The sequence below is a fragment of the Giraffa tippelskirchi genome, chromosome 1 (genome assembly GCF_054371585.1).
Source record: "Giraffa tippelskirchi isolate mGirTip1 chromosome 1, T2T-mGirTip1v1.2.pri, whole genome shotgun sequence".
NCBI lineage: Eukaryota > Metazoa > Chordata > Mammalia > Artiodactyla > Giraffidae > Giraffa > Giraffa tippelskirchi.
Window position 1 is genome coordinate 100,371,831 of NC_137275.1, and position 12,885 is coordinate 100,384,715.

Here is a 12,885-nt window from a genome sequence, read left to right on the forward strand (position 1 = left end):
TGGAAGTAAGAAATAGATTTAAGGGACTAGATCTTATAGACAGAGTGCCTGATGAACTATGTTCGGAGGTTCATGACAATGTACAGGAGGCAGGGATCAAGACCATCCCCAAGGAACAGAAATGCAAAAAGGCAAAGTGGCTGTCTGAGAAGGCCTTATAAATAGCTGTGAGTAGAAGAGAAGTGAAAGGAAAAGAAAAAAAGGAAAGATATACTCATTTGAATGCAGAGTTCCATAGAATAGTTAGGAGAGATAAGAAAGCTTTCCTCATTGATCAGTGCAAAGAAATAGAGGAAAACAATAGAATGGGAAAGACTAGAGATCTTTTCAAGAAAATTAGAGATACCAAAGGAACATTTCATGAAACGATGGTCACAAAAAAGGACAGAAATGGTATGGACCTAATAGAAGCAGAAGATATTAAGAAGAGGTGGCAAGAATATACACAAAAACTCTACAAAAAAGTTCTCTATGACCCAAATAATTACGATGGTGTGATAACTCACCTGGAGAAAGCAATGGCACCCCACTCCAGTACTCTTGCCTGGAAAACCCCATGGACTGAGGAGCCTGGTAGGCTGCAGCCCATGGGGTAGTGAAGAGTCAGACACGACTTCACTTTCACTTTCACTTTTCACTTTCATGCACTGGAGGAAGAAACGGCAACCCACTCCAGTATTCTTGCCTGGAGAATCCCAGGGACGGAGGAGCCTGGTGGGCTGCTGTCTATGGGGTTGCACAGAGTCGGACACAACTGACGCGACTTAGCAGCAGCAGCAGCAGATAACTCACCTAGAGCCAGACATCCTGGAATGTGAAGTCAAATGGGCCTTAGGAAGCATCACTATGAACAAAGCTAGTGGAGGTGATGGAATTCCAGCTGAGTTATTTCAAATCCTAAAAGAATGATGCTGTGAAAGTGCTGCACTCAATATGAAAGCAAATTTGGAAAATTCAGCAGTGGCCACAGGACTGGAAAAGATGTTTTCATTCCAATACTTAAGAAAGGCAATGCCAAAGAATACTCAAACTACGGCACAATTGCACTCATCTCACACTCTAGTAAAGTAATGCTCAACATTCTCCAAGCCAGACTTCAACAATATGTGAACCGTGAACTTCCAGATGTTCAAGCTGGATTTAGAAAAGGCAGAGGAACCAGAGATCAAATTGTCAACATCCGCTGGATCATCGAAAAAGCAAGAGAGTTCCAGAAAAATATCTATTTCTGCTTTATTGACTATGCCAAAGCCTTTGACTCTGTGGATCACAAGAAACTGTGGAAAATTCTGAAAGAGATGGGAATACCAGACCACCTGACCTGCCTCTTGAGAAATTGTATGCACGTCAGGAAGCAACAGTGAGAACTAGACATGGAACAACAGACTGGTTCCAAATAGGAAAAGGAGTACTTCAAGACTGTATATTGTCCCCCTGCTTATTTAACTTATATGAAGGGTACATCATGAGAAATGCTGGGCTGGATGAAACACAAGCTAGAATCAAGATTGCCAGAAGAAATATCAATAACCTCAGATATGCAGATGACACCACCTTTATGGCAGAAAGCAAAGAAGAACTAAAGAGCCTCTTGATGAAAGTGAAAGAGGAGAGAGAAAAAGCTAGCTAAAATGCAACATTCAGAAACTAAGATCATGGCATCTGGTCTCATCACTTCATGGCAAATATATGGGGAAACAGTGGAAACAGTGTCAGACTTTATTTTTGGGGGCTCCAAAATCACTGCTGATGGTGATTGCAGCCATGAAATTAAAAGACACTCCTTGGAAGGAAGGTTATGGCCAACTTAGATAGCATGTTTAAAAGCAGAGACGTTACTTTGCCAACAAAAGTCCGTCTAGTCAAGGCTAGGGTTTTTCCAGTGGTCATGTATGGATGTGGGAGTTGGATGGTGAAGAAAGCTGAGCGCCGCAGAATTGATGCTTTTGAACTGTGGTGTTGGAGAAGACTCTTGAGAGTCCCTTGGACTGCAAGGAGATCCAATCAATCCATCCTAAAGGAGATCAGTTCTGGGTGTTCACTGGAAGGACTGATGTTGAAGCTGAAACTCCAATACTTTGGCCACCTCATGAGAAGAGTTGACTCATTGGAAAAGACCCTAATGCTGGGTAGGATTGGGGGCAGGAGGAGAAGGGGACGACAGAGGATGAGATGGTTGGATGGCATCACTGACTCGATGGATATGGGTTTGGGTAGACTCTGGGAGAGGAGATGGACAGAGAGGCCTGGCGTGCTGCAATACATGGGGTCGCAAAGAGTCGGACACGACTGAGTGACTGAACTGAACTGATGTATGATGAATTTAATAAAGTATATTTCCATCGTCTACATTAAATAATATCCCTCTCTCCTTTATCTTATAAATGTCATACATTATACTGATTGATCTTATACTGGTAAATCCCATTCACAGTAGTGGAATTATCTGCTCTTGGACATAATTAATCATCTATTTTACATATTGTTATATCCCATTTCTTATTATTTAGGGTTTTTACATCTATGTCTATGAGACTCAGTGTGTACTTAATTATAATTTCCTATAACATCTTTTTTAATTTTTAGTATAAAAATTTTTTTGGTCTCATGAACTAAGTTTGTGATTCAACCTTTACTCTCAAGAAGAATGTGTATAAGATTAGTATTATTTCTTCTTTGACTGTTTGGAAAGATCTATCGGTGAAACTGGCTATCTTGCCTAAACTCGAAGAGTTTGTTTTGTTTGGGATGGGGAAGATTTTTCAATTGTAGATTCAATATCCTTAACAGGTATAGGGATATGCAATATTTTTAATTCAAGTGGAAGTTTTGCTAAATTGTGTAGAAAATTATCCATTTGCCCTATTTATGTATTTATTTTCATAGGCTCCTCTGTCCATGGGATTTCCCAGGCAAGAACACCGGAGTGGGTAATCATTCCATTCTCCAGGGGATATTCCCGACCCAGGGATTGAACACAGGTCTCCCACATTGCAGGCAGATTATTTACCATCTGATCCACCAGGGAAGTCCCCAACATAAACATGTTTTCTAAAATATTTTATTATTAATTTTAATATTGTTATAATTCCACATTCCTGCACAGTCCTTCCTGATCTTCAGGAGGGACTAATAGAGATATAATTATCTCTTCAGGATTTAACAGAGATATAATTAGAGCATGACTTGAAGTATTCATATAATTCATCATTCAAATTTCTCTAAATAATCAGAATGTCTGTTTGACCTTACAGTACACTCAAAGGAGAAGTGTTACTAATTTGTTCAAAGAAATTGCATGTGTTTATGTGTTTGATGATGGAAGGATGCCAGATACCATTTCACTGTCAACCCTGCTTTGTCCAGAGCCAGTTCTAGCACATTTCAGGAAAAAAAAAATCCTATCATCTTTTATGTAAATGAGTTTGTAGTTGACTGTATCATAGTGTATTCAAGTATTTCCTCTAAATATATGAAGCATATTTAAATACCTAGAATTTTGGTATACGTTTAAACTACTAGTAAACTTTTACACCATAGCAAAAAGTCAGGACTTTAGGAAATGTTAAAGCCCCGAAAATTGCTACATTATAGTGTTTTCATTTAATATCTTAAATTACAGAAGATTTTTAGTAAATTCAGATTATGTCCCAAAGTATTCTTTGGATGTAGGTAACTTTGGAACTTGAGATAATAGCAATAATAAAATAATAATTAATAATAAAACAATATTGTTATCTAACTTTTTAAAAAAACTTTAAATATGCCAAATATTTGCTAAACATTTTATGTAAAGCATCATATTTAATAAATTCTGAATAGTTAGAGGTAAATCCTGTGAATATTCATTTTCTATACATGAGGCAACAGATTTAAGCAAGTTCACTGGCTCATCTAAAGTCTCAATGAGTATTTCCTTGGTGGCTCAGATGGTAAAGCATCTGCCTACAATGCAGGAGACCTGGGTTTGATCCCTGGGTCAGGAAGATCCCCTGGAGAAGGAAATGGCAACCCACTCCTGTACTCTTGCTTGGAAAATCCCGTGGACATAGGATCCTGGTGGGCTACAGTCCATGGGATTGCAAAGAGTCGGACATGATTGAGGGACTTCACTTTTACTTTTCACTTTCAAAGTCTCAAAGCTAGTAAGTGCTGGTGTTTTTTGACAACAGAAACACCAAGCACTACAGCTGTCTGTAGTGGTCATAACTCTTGTAGACAAACTGTAGCAGAGCTGGACAGGTGTGCTTTCTAGACTGACGTGTTATTTAGCCAATCAATTCCTTATAGAGGAAGAATTTATGATCTTTCTGTATCAGTTCCCTGGGAAAAGGAAATATAAAAGAATAATGACATCCTGTAACTGATGAGAGAGAAAGAGGCCCATTAGATTTAAAGATAATCAGTTAAACAGAATTTAGCAATAGCACCTGGAGAAGAAAATGGCAATCCACTCCAGTATTCTTGCATGGAAAATTCCATGGACAGAGGAGCCCGGCAGGCTACAGTCCATGGGATCACAAAGAGTGGGCAACAACTGAGACACTGAGCACAGCAAAAGCACCACTCTAGGCATAGGGAGGGTTAGGTTTTTCAACTGAGTTTGCTAGGTCTATATCCCAATAGAAAAATGCACGCATATTTAGTTTGGGAGAAAGGAAATAAACTCAAAGCCTTAGATGATTTAAAAAAAAAAAATGCCTAGATTGTTCAAGGTAATTTTAGAGCCAGAGATTCCTTGCAATTTGATATGAAAACAATTCTCCTAAATTAAGATAATCGAGATCAGTAAGGTTGTTTCCTAGACAATAAACTTTTCCAGAGATGTTTTCTAAAATATAAAAAACACAGTCTTCATTCTTATTTTAGGTTACTTTTGAGCATGCAAACATCTAAATGGAGAAAAAAATTAAATTGGTGCTCCTGCAATTAAAATGTATTAAAAAAAATTAAAAATGGCAAAACAAAAATCTCCTAATATAATGAATTCTTTCTGCACCCATACGTTAAAAAACAAGGACATTTTGAGAACAGTACAAGGTGGACAATGACAAACATCCTATTGCTGCAAATATTGGTTGATATTCTATATAGCATAGAGTCACAGCATTCTGCTATGAAATTAAATTGAATCTTCTCTTGCAAAAAAGCTTGAGTAATGAGTTTTGATTTCAAAATCACATTTGAATGAGGTGAACTTTTAATGTAACTTTGATAATGTACATGCATATATTGTGTTTACCTGTATTTTGTGTGAAGATTTAATCAGAAATGCTTGAATCAAAGAACAGATGGAAACTTTATTTAAATTTAGAGAGAATGAATATGACATGCTGGGCTCAGTAAAGCAATTTAAATGTTTTCCATCCTACATACATTTTATTTAATGATATATTCAACTTAGGAATTCTAAAATAGTGACAACACTAACTATAAAACCACTGACTCTATCTTTGTCTCATGTATGCATAAGCTTAAAAATGTGTGCCAAGAGGATGGAAATTTTCATGGTGTTGTCCAAAGGAATTTAAGTTTAATTATTGATTGATTAGGTTATTATTTTTTTTAACTATAATCTGTCCCACAAAAGATGAATAAATCACTAAAGAGTTCAGATAGAGGAAAGCAAGGGTCCCAGTTCAATGCAAAGATGAGAATGCATTTTCAACAGGTCCCTAATGGAGTTGTCATGGGCTCCAGCAGCCTTAAGATGCCAAATTTCTCTTCAGTTATTCACATTCTTTACATTCTTTGTTACTGTTATGTATTCCACCCCTGGTTTAGTATCCAAAGTTAAACAAAAATTATTTTTGCTTTGCCTCACCTTTTATTGCCATAAAAATATAAAATATAAAAACATTTCTTTTTCTCTTTCAGCTATTTTCTTTATTTCAGTTCAGTTCAGTCACTCAGTCATGTCCGACTCTTTGCAACCCCATGAATCGCAGCACGCCAGGCCTCCCTGTCCATCACCAACTCCCGAAGTCCACCCAAACCCATGTCCATCGAGTCGGTGATGCCATCCAACCATCTCATCCTCTGTCATCCCCTTCTCCTGCCCCCAATCCTTCCCAGCATCAGAGTCTTTTCCAATGAGTCAGCTCTTCACATCAGGTGGCCAAAATATTGGAGTTTCAGCTTCAACATCAGTCCTTCCAATGAACACCCAGGACTGATCTCCTTTAGGGTGGACTGGTTGGATCTCCTTGCAGTCCAATGGACTCTCAAGAATCTTCTCCAACACCACAGTTCAAAAGCATCAATTCTTCGGCGCTCAGCTTTCTTTATAGTCCAATGCTCACATCCATATATGACCATTGGAAAAACCATAGGCTTGACTAGACGGACCTTTGTTGGCAAAGTAATGTCTCTGCTTTTTAATATGCTGTCTAGGTTGGTCATAACTTTTCTTCCAAGGAGTAAGCGTCTTTTAATTTCATGGCTGTGATCACCATCTGCAATGATTTTGAAGCCCAGAAAAAATAAAATCAGCCACTGTTTCCACTGTTTCCCCATCTATCTGCCATGAGGTGATGGGACCAGATGCCATGATCTTAGTTTTCTGAATGTTGAGCTTTAAGCCAACTTTTTCACTCTCTTTCACTTTCACCAAGAGGCTCTTTAGTTCTTCTTCACTTTCTTTATTTATTACAATGCATAGCCCCATATGACATAATAGATGTGAAAGAATCTAAAATATTTATAGAACTATATAAAAATTAAAAATAAAGCAGGATTAGTCATTATTATTATTATTAATGGGCTTCCCAGATGGCCCTAATAGTGAAGAATCTGCCTATCAATGCAGGAGACTCAAGAGATGTAGGTTTTATCCCTGGGTTGGGAAGGTCCCTTGGAGTAGGAAATGGCAACCCACTCCACTATTCTTGCTTGGGAAATCCCATGGACAGAGGAGCCTGGTGGGCTCAAAGATTCCATGGGGTCACAGAGTTGGACATGACCAAGCATACACACATATATACATAATGTTTATTCAAGTTAAAAACAGTATATAAGGATCTTTGATAATAGCAAAGGGTTAGTATTAGAACAGCCTTTGCAGAGGAAACAATTATATACTCTGAATAGTACTTTAAAAGCAATATTTGAAGGTACTAGAAAGTGACAAACACACAGAAATTTGAAGGTGTTTGACCCTTGACAAAAGGTAACTACACTGAGTGAGATCTACTAATATATGAAATCTTCTGAGGGCACTCTCACAGTCCATGTTGCTCAGTGCATGCAGAACTGAAGCAGAAAACCTCAAACTTAGGTTTGAGATATCAGAAGATGATAGACTTAGAAGGCAACCAGAGTGGCAGGAAGTTGAAAAGAGAAATCCCATAAAGGAAGGAGCTGTAGCAGAAGGAGTCCCCAAACATACATTCAAGCCCTGCCCAAATCCTTAGATTACACCTAAACTGTGCATACATAAGGGAAATTTCAAGGGTCTCAGTAAAAAGTCACAGCAGAAGGCTAAAAGAAGTGAGAGATACTATACAATGACAGTTTTGGTTTTTGAGTTCAATTAATTTTGTAATTACTAAACAAAGATCAATATAATTAAGAGGAAGATAGAGTATAGTGTATAGTGCTTAGTCACTTAGTTCTGCCCCACTCTTGGTGACCTATGGACTGTAGCCCACCAGGCTCCTCTGTCCATGGCATTCTCTAGGCAAGAATACTGGAGTGAGTTGCCATGTCCTCCTCCAGGGATCTTCCCAATCCAGAGATCGAACCCAGGTCTCCCACATTGCACTACTATCATTATAAATGATGAGTTTATTTGCTCACAATAAATAGTTTGAAATGTCAAAATTTCATATAAGGTATTTGAAAAGGTATCATCCTTCCTGGTTAAATTTTCAATTAGTAACCACAATTATTCTAGGATTGGTTCTGATGGGGAGGGGTATAGGTGTGAGCACATGTTAATTTTTTTTAATAGACTCTAGTTAGATGGACTAGCTTCTTTTTCCAGAGTAACTCGACATTGTTTCCTTCAAATAAGTACTTCATTTGAGAAAAAGCATACATCCACTTCAGTGGAAATAAGACCCATTAGGGAACAGAGTGAAAACAAATGAAGGTGGGAGAAGCATGTATATGACCTAGTGCTTCTTTTTATTTTTATATTAATGTACCCAGTTCTGACTATTTGCATTTGTTTGTCTAGTTTCATGATGCCTCAGGCATGGAATACCTTGAACTAACATACCCGAGTATTATGGAGTCTTTACCTCTTTCCTGACAAACCATATTCATCTAAACAACCTATGCTAATTACCCATCTTGTCCATCTGAATGCACCCCTTTATTTTTTTCATGCCCATGCTGCATAAACAAGACTGTAAACTTAAGAAATTCTACACCCTTTCATTTAAACTGCACAATCCATAGTGAACGGATGCTAAGATGCTGTTAGAAATAAATCAATTGTTAGAAAATAGTGAAAACAGAGTAGTGCAATTTCATGTTTTTAAAAACACACAGGAATATATGTTTAGATTACAAGACATGTGCAATATTTAATGTTTTCAGAAATACATTTTCTACTTTTTGGTCATGAATACGTATATCAGCATTTTCAATCCATAAAGGAAAGGGATCTGAAAGCAAGCATGTGACCCCTTCCTTGCGATACCAGAGCCGAATCTGCAGAGAAGAAAGGAGGCTTGTAATGAGACATTAGTTGTGAGAAAAGACATCACGGGCAGTTCCTGACAGAAGCCTGAGATTTAATCACCCGAAACAGCTTCTGCAGCCGCTGCCCAAGCGCGCTGGCTTCGCCATCAGGGAGCAGGATGCCTGTCAAGCCCGCAGTGAAGCAAACCGATCGGTGCCAACGCGCTGCCTGCAGACAACGGATGATGCTCACGCACCGTTTATATCCCTTCCACACATTTTGATCGTGTGTTATGTTATCTACAGAAAATACCGAGCCTGTATATCACTACAAAAGGACATCTAGTGAAGAGAAAGTTACTATTACATTTATAGGAAGGTGGAAAATGTTTCTTCAGGGTTTAAGCTGCAGGTCAGAAACTTGCCCCTGAGTAAAGCAAAGATCTATATTGAACATACATCAAGAACTTCTAAGCTTTACAGGAATACAATTAAAACATTTTTATTTGAAAATGGAGCAGCAATAGTAAGAATTATATCATCTATGTAATACTCTAACACCTCCAAATATAAGCAAGCCCTTGAGTCACACTTCTTGTGTGACCTTGAACAAGTAACTTAACCTCTTAGTTGGTTTCCTAGTTGAGAAAGTGGATAAAACAACCTCTTTCTCACTGCCTATTAGAGAGTAAATTAGATCATCTATGTAAAGGCCCAGCATATGAAAAATGCTTAAGCCAAATGCGCTCTCCTTTCATTTCATAGAATTAGAGTAAAACCCAAGATTATCCATTCCTATTCAGGGTCTCAACATCTATTTATTGTAATCTTCAGAGTTGTTCAATAAATACTTGCAAGATTAAGGTCATATATGAACAAGTGTGTGTTCCAGTGCTCACCTCTACTGGGAAAATGTGGCATTAGAATGGATGACAAAAGAGGGCAGAAGCAGGAGAGCATTTATAGCATTGGAAATAACACTGATTAAACTTAGGGTTTTCACTAATATTTCAATTGATCTTGATAAGCACAGAATTATGTGAACTTCTGAGTATCTAGAATTACCAGAATGTTTTATTTTTTACTTTATAAGTTTATAAAATAAATTAATATTCAAAATATTAGCTATCAGACATGAAAATTACAATGTGCTCTGTGTAATAGATACTTTAATATGTTTTAATATATTATATGACCTAATTTTCATAACCAAATGATATAGCTTTCTCTATATGACATGCATGTGTGTGTATGTTGTATGTGTGTATACAGTCTTATCACTTACGAGATGTTTTACTAAATCAGAGATTAAACTAGGCTATGTTTATCTTAAGAGCTGATGCCATTTCCTTACAATGTTTCTGTACTGCAGACACATTAAAATTGAAATGGGACTAGTGATTGAAAGCAGAATAGTGCATTAAGTGACTGTACCAAATTTGATATACTTACAGAAATTAATTGAGCCCCTCTCTTAGATTAGTGTGAAAAATTGTCACTATATGCTCATTTATTTATATTATACACAAGCATAAGAAAAATTCATGTATGTATTACTAACTGTGTATTAGGGACTTCCCTGGGGGCTCTAGTTGTAAAGAACCCACCTGCAAATGCCGGAGACACAAGAGATGTGAGTTCAATCCCTGGGTCAGGAAGATCCCCTGGTGGAAGAAATGACAACCCACTCCAGTATGCTTGCCTGGAGAATCCCATGGACAGAGGATCCTAGTGGGCTACAGCCCATAGGGTTGTAAAGAGTCAGATATGACTAAAGTGACTTAGCACGCACAACTATGTACTGCCTTAAAAATGACTTTCATTTCCATTTAAATTTAATAGACAGAGTGCCTGAAGAACTATGGAGGGAGGTTCATGACATTGTACAGGAGGCAGTGATCAAGAACATCCCCCAAAAAAAGAAATGCAAAAAGTCAAAATGGTTGTCTGAAGAGGCCTTACAAATAGTTGTGAAAAGAAGAGAAGTGAAAAGCAAAGGAGAAAAGGAAAGATATATCCATTTGAATGCAGAGTTTCAAAGAATAGCTAGAAGAGACAAGAAAGCCTTCCTCAGTGATCAATGAAAATAAATAGAGGAAAACAATAGAATGGGAAAGACTAGAGATCTTTTCAAGAAAATTAGAGATACCAAAGGAACATTTCAGGCAAAGATGGGCACAATGAAGGACAGTAATGGTATGGACCTAACAGAAGCAGAAGATATTAAGAAGAGGTGGCAAGAATACACAGAAGAACTAAACAAAAAAGATCTTCATAACCCAGATAATCACGATGGTGTGATCACTCACCTAGAGCCAGACATCCTGGAATGGAAAGTAAAGTGGGCCTTAGGAAGCATCACTACAAACAAAGGTAGTGGAGGTCATGGAATTCCAGATGAACTATTCCAAATCCTAAAAGATGATGCTATGAAAGTGCTGCATTCAGTATGCCAGCAAATTTGGAAAACTCATTAGTGGCCACAGGACTGGAAAAGATCAATTATCATTCCAATCCCAAAGAAAGGCAATGCCAAAGAATGCTCAAACTACCACACAATTGCATTCATTTCACATGCTAACAAAGAAATGCTCAAAATTCGCCAAGCCAAGCTTCAACAGTACGTGAATCATGAAATTCCAGATGTTCAAGCTGGATTTAGAAAAGGCAGAGGAACCAGAGATCAAATTGCCAATACCCGCTGGATCATCAAAAAAGCAAGCGAGTTCCAGAAAAACATCTATTTCTGCTTTATTGAGTATGCTAAAGCCTTTGACTGTGTGGATCACAAGAAACTGTGGAAAATTCTTAAAGAGATGGGAATACCAGAACACCTGACCTGCCTCCTGAAAAATCTGTATGCAGGTCAGAAAGCAACAGTTAAAACTTGGCATGGAACAACAGACTGGTTCCAAATTGGGAAAGGGGTACATCAAGGCTGTATATTGTCCCCCTGCTTATTTAACTTATATGCAGCATACATCATGAGAAATGCTGGACTGAATGAAGCACAGGCTAGAATCAAGATATTTGAGAGAAATATCAATAACCTCAGATATGCAGATGACACCACCTTTATGGTAGAAAGCAAAGAAGAGCTAAAGAGCCTCTTGATGAAAGTGAAAGAGGAGAGTGAAAAAGTCGGTTTAAAACTCAACATTCAGAAACTAAGATCATGGCATCTGGTCCCATCATTTCATGGCAAATATATGGGTAAACAATGGAAACAGTGACAAACTTTAATTTTTTGTGCTCCAAAATCCCTGCAGATGGTGACTGCCGCCATGAAATTAAAAGATGATTACTCCTTGGAAGAGAAGTTATGACCAACCTAGACAGCATATTAAAAAGCATAGACATTACTTTGCCAACAAAGGTCCGTCTAGTCAAAGCTATGGATTTTCCAGTAGACATGTATGAATGTGAGAGTTGGAGTATAAAGAAAACTCAATGCCAAAGAATTGATGCTTGCGAGCCATGGTGTTGGAGAAGACTCTTGAGAGTCCCTTGGACTGCAAAGAGATCCAACCAGTCCATCCTAAAGGAGATCAGTCCTGAGTATTCATTGGAAGGACTGATGCTGAAGCTGAAACTCCAATATTTTGGCCACCTGATGCGAAGAACTGACTCATTGGAAAAGACCCTGATGCTGGGAAAGATTGAAGGTGGAAAGAGAAGGGGTGACAGAGGATGAGATGGTTGGATGGAATCATGACTCAATGGACATGAGTTTGAGTAAATTCCGGGAGTTGATGATGTACCAGGAAGCTTAGAGTGCTGCAGTCCATGGTGTTGCAAAGAGTTAGACATGACTGAGTGACTGACTGACTGAAACATATAAAATCGGGCTATGGAAAAACTCCATGTTAAGATAGGTAGAAGTGGTGCCTATGGAAATAGTCTGCAACTTTCCCAAGAAAGTAAAACAATAATGATAATGTAGAAAGAAAACTTCTTGTACCTGTATCTGACTGGTTTAGTTACATTTTATGTGGCCTGGGATTAAAGAAACTAGAGTGAGATAAAATAATTTTCGGTAGAAACAGATTGTTTTTTCTGCTAAACACATCATGAAAAGAACTGTAAAAGTTTGTTATCTGCCGAAGTTATCCCTTTCACTGAAGTAAAATCCCAGATTTACAAGTCATTATGTAGTAACCTGCTTGCTCAAAACTGTCATAAATCTACAAAAGTGCATTCAGAGGCACAATGGTATATATGGTAAAACTTAAGTTTTACAGTAGCCCTGTGGTTGTC